Genomic DNA, 23,355 nt, shown 5'->3' on the forward strand with positions numbered 1-23,355 from the left:
CAATAACTAAAATCTAATTGTGTTTTGTCTTCCTCGTCCGCTTAGGTGATACAATCTTGTAATATTTGAATTTAATTGATTCACACTAATTTACTTTAAATATATTTCCAAGAAAACGATAAAAACACCTGATTTTAAGAAAAATTACTGGATAGGATTCAAGCATTTCGTTTCAAAAACGCCTGCTAAAAGAATGGAGCTTTTTTAATTGAATGGTTTTCAGTCTATTTTTCTTTTTCAGCAGCCTTTCATTATGTGTAAGAGTGTCCCTTCCCATGTTTTTTATTCAAGTGTTTCGCTCCAAATATTTCAAACTAAGGAATAAATTTTATTGTAACTATAAAATTACATATAAATGATACTGTTTATATATTTACTTATGTATTAATTATTTCGAATATTTAATAAATAATACACTATTTTTTCGTATGCTTTTGCTGCTATTGTTTAGCTCTTTTAGGTCAAGCGATTTTACCTTCGCCGTAGTCGATCTTCGTCGTGTGCCTTTTGTTATATTTTGAGGGTACTAGTGGAATAAATCTCTTGGAACTATAAATGGTGATTTTCTTTAGGCTGCAAAACACATTTCCAATGTTGTAATTTTCTTCATCGTGATCGAAAATTTTAATTTCTGTTTCTCAAAGCGATTTCAAAATAGCTTCCATTTCACGGTACAATGATTTTGTCATCTGAATCACTTAAAGATGATTTTAATCATCATTTAAATCATAATCATTTAATTTTGGGAAGAAACTTAACCCTATTAAATTTAAAAGACAGGACGAGAACACATGAATTTTCGAAAATCTCAAAAATTTTTTTAAGACTTCGCTGCAAGCCTTGACACCGATGATCAAGTACTTTCTGCATTTGGTTCCCCAAATGGAGCATGTATCCTCTGGAGTACTTATAACTCTTTCATCGGAATAACGATACTGAATCAAGTGGCATGTAATGTCTAATCTGACAAAATAATACTCCCTTTTATTTATAACGATTTTTTAAATTTTAGAAGTCTGTGTTTTTCTGTGTAGAAATTAAATTAGAATGTGCATTCAGCTGATCAGGAATTTAATTGCAGCAACTTCTTACTTTTTAAAATACATTGCTGGCCATTAAAATTGCAACACCGTGAAGGAAAGCAAATATAAAAATATATATATTTTGCACGTAAACAGTATGGCATGAAGACAAAATGATTAAATTTGTAAGCATTTTGGAAGCTTACAGTGGTGAGAAATTGGTAGAAACAGCTGCCACACCTCGCAGTTAAAACGGCCCTTACCCCATTAGGCATGGAATCAAACTGGGCTTGGATGACAGAAATCGGCAACTCATGCTGCTTCCATACTTCATCAACCGTATTAGCTGGAGAGGTGTGCCAGGCTAGTTCCTCAGCAACCCGTAACCAAATGTTTTCAATGGATCTGGACACTGTGCAATCCAGAGCACCAATCGAATACCTTGTGTATCGAGGAAGGTCAGAACACGACATGCAACATGTGGTTTTACATTATCTTGTTCGAACATGTGGCTTGGGGGCCTCAAAGAAAAGGCACAACAACTGGACGTAGGATGTCAGAAATGTACACATCTGGGTTCAAATTACCATCGATCTGAACTAGAGATAGGTACCCAATAGCTGTCCAAAACATTACACCAGGTGCAAGCCCCTATATCGATATCGAATGCAAGCAGACGACGTGCGGTCTCCTCGGAGCCTCCAGACACGTATACAGCCATCAGAATACTGCACGTAGGACCAGGACTTGTTTGGAAAAGCGAAATTGTGCCACCCCTGTACCTAGCTTTGTCATTTGGCTCACCAGAGTCGCCGTCTCTCTCTCTATGCTGTATTGTCAAGGAAAGCCGAAGTAATGGTCACCCTTCTGATAGTCCACGCTGCTGCAAACGTCGACGCACCTTACGAGCTGATACTGGGCGTGCTGCATGCATGCCCATTTCCCGACAAATGGTCCGTGATGTGGTCGTACGGTTTTGCAGAGCAGACCTCACAATATGTCTGTCATCTCTGGCGTCAGTCATGAGAGGGCGTTAAGATCATGCATGCCGTTCTGTATGACCCTCAGCAATCCATTGATTTCTTATTCACATGACAGTGGTTGGATGTCGACCAGTGCGACCGGCGATATCACGCAATGATAATCTACACTTTCGATGGGCAACGATTCTGCCTCTGTCGAATTTCGAATCTTGCTGGTAAGCATTTCCTCTTCTTATTCGAACTTTTCTTTTATTTAGTGCTTCAGATGTCGTTTCACCGTCCTGTGTTGTCTAAATTTTCTGAAATACTAATTATTTGCATATCTCAACTTCTTCCTTTCATGTGACTTTGACGTTCGTCAGATCATTCCTTCCTGATGTTGCAATTTTAATGGCCAGCACTGTATGACGAATAGCAGCGTTTTATACTAAGAAAAAATTAAAACATCCAGCTTTTCTTGGACAGGGGTATTTGATTACGCCAAAGTACGCAAAGGCTACTTGAATAAAGGGAAATATGCTTTCGTGGTAGAAATTTAATGGGAAACTTGCTCGCAACCACGTTACGTAAGGAGGAAACCAAGAAAACGCCCATGCAACTAGCTCGTTTGCTAGTATACGAGCTCGGATCAAACTACCAGTGTTCAGTAACTTTACTGCTTGCTCAATGTTGGGTTAAACTTTCACCTATTTATTCGCAGCTGGGCCTGTTTGAAATATAAATACTTTAAGTTTCGCCTCCTTTTCGTTTGTTCTAATATTATCGTTATTGTACTTGATTTTTAAGTGATTTTAAAAGATAACCTTCTTTTAAAATGTAGTATCTTGGGCTGACAGTTGGTATGTATAAACTCCCGTTTATCTGACCTATAGAGACTTCTTGTTCTTTTTGGTACACTGTAAACTCTACGTAGAAAACGAAGTAGCGAATATTCGCTATGTCTTTTGAGAATAAATACTGAAGAGGAAGGTTTTAAATAGCCTTTTTAGTTAAACTATGTAAATTAAAACAGATGCACGCACTTGGTGCTCACAAATCACCACCACTCGTGGCTAACGTAAATTTAACAGAAAATAAGAATGTAACAAATCACTAATAAATTAAGATATCTAACGACTGGCTCCTTAGCTTAACTAAACGCTAAATCGGCAGCACACAACAAGGCCGAGCCTAGAAATCTAATTATAAACTGAAAGGTGTCTAACAGCGATTACAGAGATAAATTCAAACACGCAGCGGGAACTGGAAACTGAGTCCGTTGCGTCCTTTTTCCTCGAAACACTGCCACTTGTGGACTCAGCAAGCTTTAGCATGCATATTAAGAATATAATCCAAAATAAGAAATGGATGAATTAAGTTTAATAGCAATTTGATAGTAAAACCCTTGTATCTAAGGCATTTCCCAAACATTTCATGACTAAATATATTTTGAATAATTGGTCGTAGTTTCCGAAATGAGGTAAAACTTCAGAAGTCGAAAGGTTTGGTCAAGAAACCTGAAATTCCTGAAACTAAAATTTTGATGAAAACGATTTAGGCAAAAATTGTCGACAAAAGCAGGGCAATCGATAGCCTTATTACTTAACGTAACAGGTATTTCTCACGCCTTCTTGACATGTCTTCGTGGTGTGGTTATCTGCACGCTAGGCGCGTAGTCCAACGGTCCGCGGTTCGATTCCTGGCGAAGGTGTTGCCAGTTTTTCATCTTGCCTGCTTCCAAAAATACCTAATGTCTCTAAAGTGGCTCCCGAACAAAAACGGTGTTGGATGATGATTCTCCTCACCCAGGAATCGCGATTGGATTTCCTAAAAACCCCAGTTGTCCTTTAAAAGGGGGAGTATGTAAGGTATTTCTCCCGCCTTCTGAGCGAGCCTTCGTGGTGTAGTGGTCTCCACGCTCAGCAAGTAAATGAGAGGTTCGCGGCTCGATTCCCGGCGAAGGCGTTGTTAATTTTTCATCTTGCCTGCTTCCAAAAATACCTAATGTCTCTACAATTGAAAAACATCCATACACTTATGATCAAAATTGACTATGTTATCATTAAAATTATAATAGTTATTATGCAAATGCCGTTTAAGACAACTACGCATATTTAGTTCTGAAAACAAATTTCTAAGTGATACCTTTTACACCAGAAAAAAAAATTAACATAGGAGCACGGGAGTCAAGTTTTAAGAAATTCGTAGTTTTGTCCTAGAAAGATTTATATATATATGACTCTTGAAATCAACACTTAAACTCTACTTCATTTCTTTTTACCAGGTAAAATTGGTTACAGTGGTGTAATTTTTGACAATGAGTTATTCAGGGCTAATTTTGCGCAATTCGAAAAATCCTCTCACACAGATTTTTATTAGAATAATTAGTACTAATTAAAACTAATTACAACTGATTAGTTACTAATTAGAAATTTTCTTGTAAAGGGTCAACATAAAAATTTTAATTCACACATTTGGTAGCACGTTACTAGATTTCTAGAGCTTAAAAAGACTGATTCATGTCTTAGTATGGAACCATAGGTCTACAGTAAACCATTTAAGATATATTTATTACTGCAATCATTTTGAAAATATCCCTACGTAATAACTGAGCTGTATATTGTTTTCTTTATCGTTTCAAACTAACCATATTTATTAAAACTTCAAAATAAAATTGATTAAAAGTACTCATATAATGACTTAAAATAATTTTCAGCTTAGATGGTTTGGTAATTATTCACTTTATCAAGAAAAAGCGAAAACACAATGATTATTTCTATTTAAAACAACTGTTATTTTTTTTTAATTGCCTTTCGATTCCTGAATCAGAAAGTGATTTTTCATCTGCTGTTTCGTCTAGCTTAATGACGTCAGAGACAGTTTCCTTAATTACAGTGGCCCAGAAGACAGTTTTCATACAAAGAAATTAGTTTATGATAATGTAATTCCGAAAGTAAGATATTAAATTTCAAGCTGTATTAAACATTTTTTTCTGTAAGCAGATTTTCCTTGAAATAAAAACCCTTAGCAAACTTCAGTAAATGTTGTAACTCTTTATCTCATCAACAGACTTAAAACCAATATCCAAATTTGATATTCTGTAATAGTAAACTTTATAATGGCTATGTAAAAAAACGGTACTCTAAACAGGATCGAAAGTACCATAATACTTAGATTTACTTACGTTATTCTGTTATAATAGGATGAGGTAAAAAACATTTAGGTGCTTACAACTTTAAAAGAAATTATCTGAAGCTAGGATTTCAGGTATTTTCATTAAGAAAAAAGACTGTCATTTATCTAAATTTTTTTTAAATACTACAAGCAAATTAAAACCTGCATATTAAAATACAGTTTCTTAATTACTGACGTCATTAAAAACGCTACGAATACTATATAGTATTAGGTAATTATGCCTTTAAGACATTATGCGATAGTACATGAACATTAAATCAATCACCTATTAAAACCTGTTCCACACTGTATTATTAAACCTAATTTTCTTCTTTTGGCTTGATAATGTATTACTCAACGTCAGTATCTAAAGATATATTCTTCATCGTAAAACCCAGATGAAAGGAAGTACAATATTCTTAAAAATCAATGCTTAAATATACCGTCTACTGTTTTAAAATGAAGAATTGACAGGAAAGTCTCTAATTTTAGTTCTGTGTAAGATCAAGGTGTTCCATTAGATACTTTTGATTTTTTTTACCGAGCTTCAAATTATCTTAATGGAAATTGCACACTAAGTTATCCTCTCGAATTCTGCATTATCTTTCAAGAGAGAAAAGGAAGAAATGTTTGAATGAAGATATTTCCTATTAAGTATGTTGATTCATTATGTCGATACTTAAATAAAAATGTTCATTAACGGAGAGAGATTCATTATTCGCATGCTTAAATAAAAATGTTCATTAACAAAGACAGCTTCATTATGCGTATAATTAAATAAAAATGTTCATTAGCGGAAATAGATAAGGCGATAGGCTTTACAACCTGTAAAAGATTATAAAGTAAGAAATTTGTCAAGAAGTCTGAAGAATTCTTTAAACATGGTAAAATGCAGTTAATGAATAAATGCTTACTCAGTAAAGTACAAAACTAGAGGAAAAATTCATATCAAATGCCTGAATTAACGCAACTTACATTATAAGCAAGATCATGTTCTCAACTCATTATCTTGAATTTCCAAAAATTCGCGAAGCTTTGGTAGCATAATTTAATTTTCATCAGTGTCATCACAAAACACTCTTAACAGTGGTAAAAAAGAATGAGATCTAAGGTATGATATCTGAAAAATAATAAAAATTAATATAGATAAATTGTGGTAAACCGTTTCAGCGCTCTACATATATCTTTCTTTTCGAGTTGCAAAAGTAGATTACTTCGACTCTTTTGAGAAATAAATATAATGATTACGTAAATTTTTAAGCTTGTAAGGAATTTTAAACATTCCTACCTCGAGTTGCTGCTTCAAAAATTAGCGCATCGTTTCGGCAAGCTGAAGATAATGCGTTACACCTGTAATGTAGGCATAGTTCGTTTCCAATTTTTCTCTCTCACACATTCTTTCTGGTCAACATAGGTTTAATTTATATACTACAAGGAGAAACAAAGCGTTGAGAATATAACTGGAAGAACCATGCGAAATTAATTAGCTACATAACTTATGATATGTACAAAACCGTAATGTGTATAGCCGTAATCCAAGATATTCAGAATTAGTAGGGAAAAAACATTAGTTCCCATCAAATCCCACTATCTAGAAAGGATAAATGAATGTGGGTCTAAAGTTATAACATATGAATCATGCCGCGCTAAATTTACATAACTTTTCTATTCGCATATTCCAAAATCTCATCGAATGAAACTATTATATTAGTCGCCTAGCAAGAACTCTTATCTAAACTATTACGTTTCATATAAGTGTTTAAAAATTTCCAAATAAAACAAAATAAAAGAATAGGGCTAGTTAACATGTTATCGTCGCTTGAAAATAAGTAATAACTTGCTCTATGTTGCTACGTTTTAGTGTTCAAAAGCATCACCCATTTCTCAAATGTTTCAAAACGTAAATTTCTTTAAGATTTTCGTTACAAGAAAACTTTTTATGGTTAGTAAAAGGCTGTAGTTTTAGTTTAAATTAATTTTTTTTATTACACTGCACTCAGATAAATATTATGTAGCATAAAATGGATAATAACCAACTTTAAAACTCAACCTTAAGTATAGCTAGTTAATAATAATGTTTATAATAAATAAGATTAAGTCATTAATATTAAGTAAGGAATTATAGTGTCGTAATGTAATTGAGGTTCTCTATAGCTTTTTGCGTTAACAATTGCAAATAAAAAGAATTTCACGTGATAAAAAAAAGAATTTTAATCAAACAAATACCATTTAAAATCAATCAAGGATGCTGAAGTACAGCAAATTAACAATAAATGTTTACCATAAATAAAATAAAACTCATAAATAAGATTCAGTAATGAATATTTAAGTAAGGAATGCAGTATCATATATACTCGTAGTTAAGGTGCTGTGTGTTTGTTTATTTTTAGATGAAAGGAATTTCATTTGATGAAACCGAATTTTAATCGATGAAAACGCTGTTTAAGAGCCAGAAGAAATGCACAGCAAATGGCATCAACCGAAAAGCTATTTTGAATTATGGGATATTAAAAAATGAAAATTATTTCATTCAGTATGTATATAATAAAATATGTTGGCAAAAGACAGAAATAAATTCTGTTTTCTAAATTATGTAACTTACGTGAATGCATATTTGATTCTTCCATCACTCCCAAAACAATGTTTAACAGGATATGGAATGTATTTGAAAAAATTCCAAAAACAGGAAGTGAAATATTTAAGCAACAAGTAAAACGCATAATAATGGGAACCTCTGTAAAGGAAAATACCCTCTTTTTTTATAAAAATTTGTTATAACCTAGATAGACCATTGAATAAAGTTTAGTTTGCCTGTAAAAAGGAAAAACTACTAGAAGATAAAGTTAAGTACTAACTAGAAAATGATATTTTTACACAAAACAATTTTATTTGACTGATTTTCTACCCTATATTGACTTCTGGAGTACAATAGTTGATAAGAGCTCTTTAATATTCCGTTGCTCGAGTCTCAAACCAAACAAAACCAACAAAAGATCCCATTTCATAAGGATTATCCTCCTGAAGAAGGGTGGCTTGGTAGGGGTTTCATTAATAAACATTCCCATTAAAATTGTGGGAAAGCAGGAACGTCTTTGCAGTCAAACCACTCATAGCGACCCGAATCCGAGACGAGGTAACAGTATTCAGTCAAGCCACCTTATACTACATTCATTCACTAATGGGTCTTTAGGAGTTCGTAAATTAAAATTTATATGTAAATTTAATTTGAAAAATTTTTTAAACTTACTCTACATACAGTAGCAATTTGTCATATTGTGTGGTTGATAAATGTCTTTGTAGCGTAACAAATGTAATGCCCACCAAATAGTGGAAAGACTCAGATGCAGATTTCTACTTGAAGATTATAAATTAAATTTATTATAGTTCCCATGAATTAAAGACTAGGAATTCGGTCAGTTATAAATGTTATTCAACATTAAACTAAGGTATAACATATTATTCAACATTAAAGCTATAGTATAATATATTAAAAAGCACGTAAAGTTCCTTTAAATGAATAAGTTGAAAAATAAATACATTTTTTAATTATCAAAACTATTAGAGAGTATTTAATAGCAGCGCCTCTAAAAACTGGTAAATAAATGGAAAAATATTTATGAACAGTTAAGAACTTACAAGGTATTTCTCCCGCTTTCTTAGCGAACCTTCGTGGTGTAGTGGTCGGCACGCTCAGCGCGTAACTGAGAGGTCCGCGGTTCGATTCCCGGCGAAGGCGTTGCATATTTTTCATCTTACCTGCTTCCAAAAAATACCTAATGTCTTTACAAACTCATGAAATGAAAACAGTTTTCAGGTACTGCAAATTATAAATGCTCTGTTAATTAATTTAGTATATTGGTGACTTAAAATGAAGATATGAACTTACAAAAATCCAAAAAAGGGAGTAAAGATTGCGTCATGTAATCTTTCAGATAAGGCAGAAACAAAACATATTAAGACGGATTTTGAGCATTAAAGACTAATAATTCTCAACTAGATTCCAACCTGCACCTGTTGATAGCGACTATCAAATTTTAATCAATTTATTTATTAATCAATGTGTACAAAATAACAAGCAAAGAATAGCTTATATTCTTCGTTTAGAAGAAACTGATTAATATTTTCTTTTCAGAAAGAGCTGAATTTCTATCATCAGAATGCTTTGCATATATTAGCCATAAATAAATATAAATTTTCAGTTTACTGGCATTTTTAATGTGCTTTGTAAAGCATAGAAGAAAGCGTTTCAAAGGTCAACGAAAATGCTGTAAAAGTATCCTTATTCATGTCATCGGCTTAGCATCTTATCACCCGAATCTGCGTAGTTAATAAACACTGAATATTTATGAGATACTGTTAATCTCTCGTGCAAACAGTTAAGTAAAAAATTAAACTCTTAGCTTAAAATTTTATTACACAGCTTTATCCTTTTAATTTAGAGACTTTATGACCTTATATTACTTAATAAAAATAAAGTAAAATATCTGTTCTGAATAAAACTTCGACGAATGCTTTGTTGACTTCTTAAAATTCTTCTCTGTTATCTTGATAATTATCTAAATTTTTATGAGAATATTTTATTTCTTTTACATTCTAATCATGACTACCTAATCATTAAACGCTTATTATGAATTAATATTTTTAGTTTTATTTGAGAAGCTTAAACTACTCATTAAAATATCTTAATCAATAAAGTTTATATTTCTAGCAGAACTTAAAGGGAGAGAAACAACTGCTGGATCGTTTCAGTTATTGAAATTAACCGTGTAACCTTAACTAACTATCTAATTGCACTCGCTTAACCTTTCTTTTTGCGACTACTCATCTTTACAACTTAAACGTAATCCGTCTAAATTTCAGTAATAATAACAAGTTACGAAAGTCAACTAAAAGTTTTACTAGACTACCCCTCATTGGTTACAACATAAAATTAATACAAAATACCAGTCCTACTCCCAGGGTTTCAAAACATAAAGTATTTTAATTAGTATAGCATGTAAACTAATTTTTAATTGAGAATTCGCCTCAACAGCTTCTAAATCATTGGTCAGTTTTCAGTAAGCGAGTACCACAGCATTCTATCTAAATTACAGCATTTCTTTTATGACAATTTAATTCAAACTAATTTGCGTTCTACTGCAGGACGAAGAAAATGAATAGAAGTAATGTAAAATGATATGTTAAATGAAGCAGATTATGAACTTTTCTCCTTCGTAGACTATTTTGTTTTCTAGTTTATGCGATTCCTCTGACTTTAAACTCTTTAAATTTCTAATTTCTTCCTATCGAGCTCCTTGCTATCGGTTATTTTTGAAAAAGGAAGAAGTGAAAAATGAGCAACGCCTTTCCTGGGAATCGAACCGCGGACCTCTGGAATACGCGCCCAGCGTTCAGACCACTACACTTCGAAGGCAAGCTAAGAAGGCGAAAGAAATACCTTATACCAAAAGGAGAATTCGTTTTCTATTCTATTCTTCGTTTTTCTATTCGTTGTATATGTAGAATCTTACCTTCTCGGGAAGCATAAACTAAAACGAGACTTAAGCTTAATCTAAGCGACTTATCGTTATATCCGGATATATGGAAGAAAGAGATTGTAAGAAGGATGTAAAAGACCCCTTTATTAAAACTCAGTAATTTAAAAGTAGGTACTTCTTGTGCTTACCCACTAGCCAGTATTTATGGCGTTTATTCTTTACTTAAAAGTAATGAATTCAAATTAAAATTAAATTAAGTCGAAAGTTAGCCAAAGGCTACACAAAATGAATAACGCGCAAGTTGGCTAACATCTATGCCGATGTGACAAGCACTAATGGTAATAATAACGAAACTCCGTAGACAGACTGTAAATGAAGAAGTCAGCTGGTGGCGTGGCCTTCAGCAGGTGGAACACGTTCTGCTTAAACATTGTAAAACCTTCCTTTATATTAGTTCTCTTTCTGCCTCATTTGAATATGCGTGAAGTAAAAATTAGCATTGTGGCAGGAAAACGGAAAAGAAGAATGACAGTAAACGCTCCTTAACATAAAATACCTGCACAGATAAAAATAAATAAATTATTGGTATGCCTTGGAATGTAAACTTCTGACTACCTGCTCACCTAATGGAATCAAGAATTCCATCCTGGATTCCTCTGTGTTTTGACTTTTTGACATAATAAAAGTTTTGAAGCATCCTATGTCAAGAAAATTGCACAACATCTTTTACTAGTACTTCTTTTCTCTGTTTCTTGCACTGGAATAACTGTATAGCTGAGAATCACTGCTATCCACACTTTCCTCTCTGCTACCTACTCCTAAATCCCCCCCGGGGGTCGACGTAGAGAACTCTGCGAAGCTTCTGGCTAGGATCTGTACCTAGGCAGTCTCGACCACGGGGGTATAAAAATTATGAACTTGGTGGTTCTGAAGGCTCTGGGAAAGGTCACTTATTGGCCGGCCTCGGAGTCTGGCACGTCCTAGCGCGGCGTGGTGCTAGTAACCCGTGGGGTTTTCCCCCGGGGTCGCTGGGTAATGTCCCGCTGCGACGGGCTCGCCCGAGCGACTGGCAGGAGCATTAGACGACCGGTGCTGCCTGGTGTCGTATCCAGGTGGTGCGCGGCTCTGCTGAAGGGTAATAGTGGAGGTTGAACCTCCACGACGTGCCCAAAGGCAGAGTCGACCTGTAGTGAGATTTAGTTACTCGGAACAGGGAAGCCGAAACCCATACCTACTCCTAATAAGAGTAGATGCTATCCACACTTACTCTCATTGCATTTCAGCACAGCACGTGCTGTTTTGCACACCACTGTGTTTTGAGGTCAAATTGTCGCATGAAAATTTTCTTTGAAAGTCGTTTACTTTTTTCTTTAAACAATCTTTAGAACCCTGAATACAGCTATTATAAAAACTGAAATAAATAACTGCTGTTTTTTCGCTACATAGAATAGAATCAATATTTTGGTTTAATTGGTTTGACAGTTCAGAAAATGTATCTGCAATAACCAGTATACTTTAGCTATGTTTTCTAATATTTTAAAGCATGAGATGAATTGACAGTTCTCGTTTTTAGCATTCGTGAAAATACGTGATATTTTGTCTCAAAATCCTGTTTTTTTTTTAAATTTCACTACTTTTGGTTCTTATTGATTCACTGACGATGGGGAAAGTTCCAGAAATAAAATAAATTTTAGAAATAACAGAGAACAAATAACTTAAATATTACCGAAAACGTTTATTAAAAATAGTTTTCGAAAGGCATGTTTGCGAAAAATGATAAATTAACAGTTTCATTAGGAGAATGTAAATTTCTCCTAAAGACATTGATACAAAATAATGTATGTTTAAAAACATCTAATGTATTTCCAATTACATTAAGCACTCGAAATTTCTTTTATTATATAGACAGGTTTTAATTCTTCTTTTTAGATCTATAAACGTTATTTTAGAATTTAACTTTGCGCCAGTTTTTATTTATTAAACCTAATTTGTGATTTATGCATGAAGGAATAAAAACGTATTTGGACGAGTCATTTTTACATAGAAAATTTTATTACCCTTGAGTAATTCCTTAAACTATAATTCATTTTATGTTTAATTTTTCATTCTTTTCTGTTTCCTTCGGATTTAATTTCTCGAAAATGCTTTTTAGGTACTATGTGATTAAAAATCTTTTATTCTGCTCGAGCAGCCCCAAAACTACAATTGTTTACTTCAGTACTTAAAATTATTAACGAGGAAAAATATGTTTCTTGAACTTACAATACTTTTCAAAACGTAAGCTTCACAGAGAATTTCTTGCGAGAAAATCAGAAATTTTGAAACTTCTCGGAGAAGTCTGAAATAAAAATCGTTAGTTGGGACTGCTGAACATTTATGACGTTTCGGTAAAATATTGCCAGTGCAGATTTTATGTTATAAGTTAATTCAGATTTTATTATATTCAAATAAAGAGTGCTTTATAGTTAAAATTATAAGCAAATTTTTCTGTGAGATTCTGTGAGTGTTTGCGTTCTTTTCAGTAGCTTTTTTTTACAGAAAATGAAGTAGCTTTTTTTCAACTTCTGTAAAAAGAAAGCAAACACTTTTTTTCAGTAGCTTTTTTTACAGAAAATGATTTTTTTTACAGAAAATTTAAATCAATCCACTTCAAAAATGAAGTGGATTGATTTACATTTTCTGCATTTATGCAATGTACACTGCGGAGAAAAATGGGATACTTATATATTTCCCGTTCTACTGGGCCGTTTAACGAAATTCAACTTCCGTTTTTCATGTCGAGGAAGCGCGACTTAGAATATGTATTACATTCATATACGGTATTGTTTTAATATACGTATTTTGACAAAAAAATCTTTTTTTTTTTTTTTCTGAACTGACATGCCAATTTTTTTCCATATTTCGATTCTGCGACTCAAATTATGCCAAACTGCCAAATTTTGTAAAACTCGCACGAGTAGTTTCTTTAAAATTAGTTCTCAAAATTTTAACTCCTCAATGTTAATTGAATTTGATATATATTTGTTAATATCTCTTTCAATTAAACGTAGTTGATTCCTTCTTCCGGAATTCAAAATTTAGGCTTAATCCAAATACAATTCGAACATTTTCTGTTATTTAATTTAAAATTTGTATTTTTAAATATTTTTTATAAATTTTTCGAAAACATTTTTGTTATATAACCTATAAAATTTTTAACATCATCTTAAAGTAGATGTGATTTACGCACTTTGTTAAAATTATTTGAAAGAATGAACGATGGACCTTTTTTTCCTCTCGTGCATGAATGAAAAATAAGAAAGTAAGTAGGTTGCTATAAATTAAGAATTCCGCCAAGTGAATAATTCTTGGGGCAAACTAAAAAAATCCGCCAAGGTAAATTTTTAAATTTCTCCGTAAATTTCTCACCAAAAATTACAAAGTTCAATATCTAGGCATATTTTGAGCCAAATATGGGAAAAATTGATATGCTATTTCAGAAAAAGTCCATTTTTGTGTCAATACCTATGTTAGAATAACGTTCTATATAAATCTAATATAAATCCTACGTCGCGTTTTCGAGACATGAAAAACGCAAGTTGAATTTCATCAATCGCCCCAGTAGAACGGGAAGTACAGAACTGTTTTCGCTGTGTACGGTTTAAACATACTATAAGTACAATAAGAAGCTTCAAAAATAAAATTTTATGACAATTGCATTCAATTCTGGGCGACTTTCAAGTAGTTTGATGCGAGGAAAATATTTTGGAAAAATCATTGGAATGGGGACAGCATGCGGCTATTTCTGAAGAGGCTTTCTTTATCACAAAATAATAATCTTCCATTTTCATATGCGTAATCTGGCCCACCAACGGCCGAGCGGTAAAGTCGCTGAACACTGGTAGTTCGGTTCGAGGTTCGAATCCCGCTAACGGGCTGGCTGCATGGGCGTTTTCGTGGTTTTCCCCATGTGTAACGTGTATACGAGCCAGTTTCCCTTAGAAAGCTCTCCACGAAGGCATCCCTCCCCTTAGGCAGATAGACCTCGAGGCTTTGCCATAATCACACACACACCCATATGCGTAATCTACGCGTATTCTGTAATGTTTTTGAGTTATTTAGACTTAAAAAAATTTCCTAAAATAAATTTTTAATTAACACAGTTGGAACTAATGTAGTTAAAGATAATACTTACCTGAAGTACGTTTTTCTTACAAAAATCGTACATCAAAAATGTAAACGGTAAAACTATCTCTGAGCATATCCCTAAACTATTACATTTGCAAAAAAGTGTTGTTGTCGTTGTTGCTAATGCGAATTGCCTCTTTTTAAGAAAAGCAAGTTAACGCCTGTCTTTGACAACAGCCTCGAGCACCTTACAGGTGACACATTAACCTCTCGAGAGGACTTTCGGCTTATCCATGCCTTCTCCGGGATTCAAACCCGGGGCCTTCCGCATGGCAGTCAGCGAGGCTAACCGCTATACCGGTTGGGCTTCACAAATACTGTAAAAGGCGTTTACATAATAAATGTTGACTTTAGATGAGGGTAAATATCTCCGATTTTGAATAAAATAAAGGCTATTCTCGAAGATTAGGAGCAAATAATAAGAAGATTATATTTTTCATACAAATGTTATTGATTAATTTCACTCATTCAAATCTTACTAATTACTTTCATGTACTTTTGACATGTGTCTCTTTAAAAGACCTAAATTATGGGATTATTCTATCGCAAAGACTGCGTCATCTCTACAGTCTAATCTTGCTATATCATGTATTTTCTCCATCAACTTTAAAGGGATATCAAAAGTAAATAATACGAATTCTTATGAATTATTCAAATTCTTAGAAATTCTTGTGAAAGCTTTACAAAGTAACAACTTCGAAATTCTTCCGTGGTTTCAAGTTTGAATTAATAATGCTGTCATAAACTGACTCGGTTCATTTACGTGGTAGTTATCTTTAAAACTCACTGCGGATCTCGACTGTTAGCCTGAAAATATTAAATTGTCTGGCACTGTAATTGTTCGTACTCTTAATAAACAGAAACTGCATTTAAACTGTAAATTAGTATTTATTTACACGTTTCATACTAAAGCATAATAGGAGTACCTATTAAATAACCACCTCTAAAGTATTAAATTTAAAATTCTAAATTTCTTGGCAAAAAAAAATTATTTTTTTATCTGTTATTATATTCTTTTTGATGGGTAACAAAATGTTCGTAACACGCAAATGTATTATCCTAAATCTAAGAAAGAGATAAACTTTCCTAATGTTGAAAGGGATAATATGTTTTGCTGAGCATCCGTGATTGTCAACTACAAGTTTGTTTTCATGTTCCAGACATCATATTTTGCAAGTCATAAACGTTCTTAAGAACAACACCAGTCATGGGAAAGAGACAAAATACCATTACGTTGCTGAAAATTGCAGAACTAAGCCCTCCTGTTTCTGTTTCAAAGGCATGATTCTGTTAAATGTTCGAGCCAATAATTGCGCAGATTTTATATTCAAGACAAAATTACAATCCCATATTTAACCGCAAAATTTTCCCTTATTTCCATCTTCATCAAAACGTTATACTGAAGACAAAGTTTACAATCCTTTATGTCTTTTTTGAACAATTATTTAACCAACTATTCTGCATAGCAATTCTCAAGTATTTCATTTGCGTTGCGAATTTCTCTTCCTTAAACTTCAGATGTTTACTAAATCATTTATTATCACCGTTTTATTACACTATCAGGACCATCTGTTTCTGAGAAATTCAGCAACGCCTCAGCTCATCATGCATGTAGTCTGGCGCCATTTGGAGAATTTTAAGTATTTAGAGCGCATATGTGACCCTGTGTTACTTTTGGGATCAAGTCCTTGAGTGAGAAGGGAATGAAATAGGCAACAAAGGAGTCACAAATGGAGGGTTTTATGGTAAATCATAGTAGATTAGAATCAGAGCTTCGTCTGAAAAAGAAATACGTAATTTTTAAATACGCATTCGATGGCTGCGCTGCGTAAAGATATGATAATTCTTAAGTAAGTTCACGAAATCCTCAGTAATTCTTAAATCTGCATTATATTGTAAATAAATTATATGTTAAATAAAGCTCTATAGGAAGTATGAAAGAAATGTCCTTTCAGATGTAAGCTCTTTAAGCGAAACACCTTTATCCAATAGCCAACAACAGATAGGACAACAGCGTTCTGTCATTCTTCATAAAAAGCGAAAAGATGAAGCAGAAAGGCTTCAGGAAATAGAAAAAGGGTTATATTTTTCTTCTAAATTTTTTGGCCTGTATAATAATGGTAACTATAAACATATTTAAAAAATATCTCACTTTGTCATCAGCGAAAAGCACATCTTACCTTCTAAGTATTAGCAATTTGTCTGGTAACCGGTCACCGGTACAATAGCCTGATTATATGTAAGTTTCACAGTCAGCTCTATGCTTGAGATAAATACGAACCAGTTCCCCTTAGAGAGTTTTTCACGAAAAACCATCTGAAATACAGATAGCTTTTGTATGATTTACCTGTGATTATAAAAATAATCATTTAAACTCATGTCACTGTTTTATGAACATAATGCCTGAAAAACTAAACGATTATTTTCACAAGTCGCGAATGACAATAAAACTGGTCTTATTTTATTTTGGTTTTTAAGCTTAGTGTTTATTTTATTTGCAACGTATATGAAACCTGCACATTTTTTATTAAGTTAAAAACATGTTAGGAAACAAATTTCGAAGTTTTGCGATCCAGCAGCGAAGACACTTTTGTTTCATTGGGGATTTGAAAATGGGTGAACAACTCCATATTGTAATTCTCATTTATGTAATTATCTGTAACAGATTATTTATAACAATCAGTTTACTTTACAGTCAGTTGTGGTAACTGAAATAACATAAGTTAAGTAAGCAATAAAGTAAGTGTATTCTTAGTAATTAAGTTAAAAAAATTAAATAAATTTATTTCAGGTAACTAATTTGTTTGGTGTGTTCCACGAAAAATTACTTGTTAAGTTTAGCTACTGTGTAAACATTTATACAACAAGTGTAATTAATAAAATGTTTTTTCCTGAACCATATATCATATCAAGAGACTACAGGATTTCCCTCTAGCCTTCCTTATTTTTGCATTATTGTCTAAGCCTTATCCTTATAATACAAAAGATAAAAAACTCTTCTTATCGATTATCAAGTGTGTAAGGTGAGTGAACATTGATATTTGGACAACTGGTTCGGTTTATGGCTATCAGATTGGTTACATGCAATTCTCCATGTGTAGTAAGGATGCAAGCCAGTGCAACGTAGAAATTCCTGCATGATGACATCCCTCCTAAGACAGACACACAGCATTTCCGTAATCAATTAATCAAACGAAAGCCCTTAAAGTACTTATTTTAAGCTACACTTCTTCATTGATATTAGTATTTTATTATTAAGTGGATTATTATGCAAACATTAATGTGTACTAATGTACGTTACCTATTATCAGAAAAGCAAGATATTGCTACCTTCGTTATATATTGTATATAATAACAAGATCACAGATGTGACTCTTAAAATCTCCAAATCGAGTATCTCATATCAAAATGAAATTTATTCCTTTGCCTCGATACGTAATACATTTTAAGGCAAACTGAATTTGTTATTTCAGTCTTCGTTACGAGGTATTTGAAAATCAATAGATTGTACCGTATGGGTTTAACTAAAATCATTAAAGACCCTTAACCGTCCCCAAATCTCTGTATGGGTAATAGGCGTCTGCATGAAGGAAGATAACATCACAACGCAATTGCTTTCGATGGTTTGTTCAGCTGAAGACTATCAGAACTATCAGACTGAATGAGAATCTTGACATAGTAAGTATTGCCAGAATTTCGCTTCGCACGTATACGTATATTACTTGAATTGAAATGGATGTCATTTCAAATAATGGTGTCTGCCAAATGTTATAAACTAAGTAAACACATTTCAGAGGAAGGAGAAGGTGGTAAAATCTTTTAGTAGAGAACGAGAGTTATTTCATTGAATTTAGTATAAATTGGTACAATAAAGTTTGCTCGACGCTTCGTCTGAGGTTTGAGCCGCACGATTTTATGTAGGCCTTCAAATTCTCTTTAAATCGGCAGTAGAAATTACTGTTAATATTATACATAAATATGTTTGAATGTCAAGACGCTTTTGAAATATTTAGATCTATATTTCTAAGAATATTAAAAGTTTCCTGTAATAGAAAAGGTTTTCTAATTAGCGAATATTAGTAGGCCTAAGAATTGCACAAGAAAATTGCATTAACATAGAGAAATCTTTCTGTTCTATAAACGTCACAGTTAAACTTAATAATTCTATGAAACGATTGTAAATGAAGGCAATGCTAAGCACGTAATTATTATGCCAAACACATAATGCTGTGCGCATAATTATTAAAATGCATGCAAGTAACGATGTATTTTATTTATATTAAGTATTATCAGAATTTTTTATTTGTCACATCTACATATCGTGTGAAAGCCACGAATCTAAAGCAATTCTGAATTCGAAAACGTTCATACTTTTCATAGAGATTTACAACATATAATGAATTATTCTATGTCACAAAGTCTCTTGAATTTTGACGTATGTAAAATATATCACGTCATACCAAGGAATTAACGTAGGAGAGTGAGATTTTCACCTAAAGACTTATCAGAGAAGTGGAATGTTTTTAGTATAATGGTATAAAATGTGCAAACTTAAATCATTTAAAAGATGATGTATAGGTGCGATTTTAAGAAGAATTCTTACTGTATAAGGTATTTTCTTCCTCCTTTCTGCATGCTTCGTGGTGTAACGACAGCACACTCTTCGCGTATTCGGCAAGTCCAGGTTCGAGTCCTGGCGAGGGCATTGCACATTTTTCATGTCTCCTGCTTCAAAAATTCTAATGACTCTACAACCTTATTAGTATTAGGACTACAAGCTTGCAACTGCAAGCGAGTAAAGGTTGTTTAAGCTTAATTTTTATTCCACCATTTAAAGTATGTAATTATAATGTAGAGTAATAACTACATATACTAAATAATATAATTTAGAATAACATCTCAGATTCTTTAATTACTTTTATATTACCTCTGCATTCAACGGGGCGTATAATTATGCATAATAATTAAAGTATAACTAACGTGCACGTATTCAGAGGCTTCTGGAACCCTATCACCAACGCATTTTGGAGAAACTTGGTATATAATCTCTTCACCATTTGAAATAATGTTCGACAAAAAAAAATGGTTCGAGTTTTTAAAAGCAGACTGACTTTATCAACAGAAAACTTTACGCAAAATAGAAAACATCTCGCTTCTAAATAAAAATAAATGCGCGTGAAGAAATTTTCCATTTGTTTGACCTTTCTGCTTGACCTAACTTGAAACTGTGCAATTTCTGACTGATTGTGTATATCGTGCGGTGAACCCCCCCCCCTCCCACGTACATGATTCGAAAGCTACGATAACCGATATGCTGCTAATTATCTCCGATAACAACTTCGCGAGCCATTGATCACTTGTATGTCAAGCTTACGACAGGCCTCCAATGCGGTTATAACACATATTGACGTTCGGCCGTTGAAAAACGTTTCCGATAATCGAGCTTCTGCCAGCACTGGTTTAAACGAAAGGGCTCCTAGCTGAAACATTTCCGCTGACGCCTATGTCCCGGCTATGTATATGGAAGCTTTTGCGATGCTTTCTAAAACTTCTCGCTTGCAGCTCTGCCTTGCCTGGGTTTTCGCCAAAGAAATGGGAAATGTTTCTTTCGATGCGCGGTCACGGAGAGCTGGTAAATTTACCAACAGTTTAACTTAGAAAGCCTGCATTCGGCACACTGGTGTAACTGAAGATTTCCCTTTCTGTATGCTTATCACAATTTGTGTGTTCGTTGCCAAATTATGACTAAAATCTGAATCCCCCCTTTCTTCATAATTCTTTTCTCCGTAGTCCGAATGCTTTATACACCAAGTCTTTAACTGAAACCACCTTGTACGTACATCTGTATTTTCAATCACAGGCTCCAGCATGTCATTAGTTTAACAGTGGGTATTCTACGTAACTAGTATGCATACTAGGCCCTATAGAATTCAGCGGCACCTTGTAATGTAACGCCACGCGCAGGATCGCTACGATGGTGTCTTATACAAGACTCATTGAATTAACTTTCACAGTACCGTCATCTTTTGCGACAATCATGATGGTATAGAATTTGTCTAAAAAGAAAATTGAGATTAATGAAAAATAAAAATGAGATTGAGAAAAAAATAAAAATTATATTTCTCCCTCTATCCACAGTTCTGGCCATCATTAGAATTGTAAACGCAAGTAAGAGGGGTGAAATATTTATTATTCCAACTAAAGTTTAACAGAACTCCGTCTTTGGAGTTTTACAATAAAGCCGACACTCGAGTTTGAACTTGGGTAACTAAGAACTAAACTAAACTAATATTAACTAAAAACGCTATAGCCGAAGCTATCAAAATTTTAACGGAGTTGGCCCCTTAACGCTAATTGACTGCGAAGCTATTAAAGGACTAAAGTACGGCCGAGCGTAGCAATATCTTAAGAGAGAGTAGCCTAAAAAGACGGACGCGTGCTAACCAGAATCTCTGGTTTTCTCTGACTAAGACAGTAGATCTTCGCGGTTAAATACCACTCTTCCTCAATTTACATTCAGACGTGATTCTGAAACTACTTTCTGGCCGGAAGTGGTAAGTTTAAATTAAGAAGGAAAGGAATTTTAACTCAAAATTTAACTCTTAATAAAATTAACATAATCCTTACAGTATCGTTTCTCATTAGTTATTTTTTGTGAGCTTTGAATTCTGCTGGGAGTGGTCTGCACAGCAGGTCTTGAGTAAATTGGCAATAGTGGTTCAGATACACTCTTCCTCCACAGATGCAAGATCTCTGCTTGTTATATTTCTTTTCTAAGAAACAGACGGTGAAGGGACCATGAACTATGCTTTTTGTTGGTAAATGAATCAGCATAGTACTTAGTTCATCAACTAAGAGAAAAACTTTTGGGACATATTTCCTTTTATCTGCGTAGTTCCATTCACTTTGCCATGAATTATTTAGGATAGGATTAATTATATTTTCTTCATATGAATTTGGCTCACTGGATGTTATATTTTTCGCAGTCTTTTCGGTGAGGGTTTCCCATATCTTTGGCACATAATAACCTTTTAGGTTATGCGCCAGAAATCTACCATCCTTCAGCTGGAACTAGCCTTATTCACTGATTTTTCTCCCTTACCTCATATGGCCATCCAGTTGAAGTACAATTTAAGTTTCTAGTTATTCCGCAGTTGGTTGTGCATTTTCTATGAAAGGTGCCTGCGATCTAAATATTGTGGAAGAGACTATGTCTTCTGTAATCTAATGATAATGCTTCAAAGGATCATAGTGTACTCAACATATGAGTACACACGTTATGTATATATGCTACCGTATCCATGCTTTTGCATACACCTTGTAACATGGCAATGTATTATCCAGTGTCTAACATTAATTAGCTTTAACGCCACTGTATGAAGTATCAAATTTGTATGTATGTTTATATATTATTATATTAGCAAATGAACACGTATGGTTATCTAGATAAAGATGGACGTGGCGCTATACCGATTAACCGTATTGGTAGAGGGGTGGTGCCCACGTCCTCCGTCGCATGTTGCATGTGGAAGAGACTGAAAAGCTAATAACATTAGACGTCTATGCACAAGAGTGGTAATAAAACACAATTTCTGTATCTAACAGGGGTTCTCTTCTTGCCCTTCTTATAAATAACGTGAAATAGCGCTATTTATAAGAAGATATTGTTTTCTTATAGAAAGCGTCTGGTTTTCATAAATGCTACGTGTCCTCCTATGAGTTAAACATTTTGAAAATTTTGGTTCTTTCATAAACACCCTTCTTGGTGTCACAATTTTAATGGCCATGAATGCCGTTTCAGAATAGCGATAAATTTACCATGAATATGCTTTACTGATCACCCAATAACTCTCATTGTATCTCTTTACCTGGGATGTAGCTTCAAAAAGAAGTAATATTTAGTAGAGGAGCACGATTTATAAGGATACAATTTGAGCTTTGGCTATTTCCCTTTCTTTAATATTTTAACACATCAAACAATGTCTAAAACCGTGCCTAATACATTCTCAAAGCTGAGCTATTTTAATGGATTTTTAACCATAATTAACTTTCAATGCATTATTTAGCTCTCGATTATTCGAAATGCACTCTTCTGTGTACACCCATTGTAATATCGGAGTAAGATCCCATTTTACCCATACTATAAAGTTACGATTTATAAAAAATCCTTAGACCTTAAGAAAAAATTCCACTTCAGCATAGCTGAAATACTTTTTTAGTGTCGTTATGTATGGCATCTCAATAATTTTTTGCATAATTTTTTGTAAATAATTTATTACATATGTGTTATCAGATTTTATATTTTTCCCATAGACTTTAATCTATGTTATATATGTTGCCATAGACATCATTCTAAACTAGATTACATTAGAAGATGTATGAAATTATATTCCTAAACCACAGAGATTTATTTCTAATGACGAATTACCTGTTCCTGCTTATCGACTATGATTATCCCATAAATAAGCAATGGAATTTAAACTTGATAAGCTAGCTAATGGCTTGAGACTTTAATCTATGTTATATATGCCATAGACTTCATTTTAAACTAGA

The sequence above is a fragment of the Stegodyphus dumicola genome, chromosome X2 (genome assembly GCF_044657685.1).
Source record: "Stegodyphus dumicola isolate Sdum_Otavi_A_Nest chromosome X2, ASM4465768v1".
Taxonomy (NCBI): Eukaryota; Metazoa; Arthropoda; class Arachnida; order Araneae; family Eresidae; genus Stegodyphus; species Stegodyphus dumicola.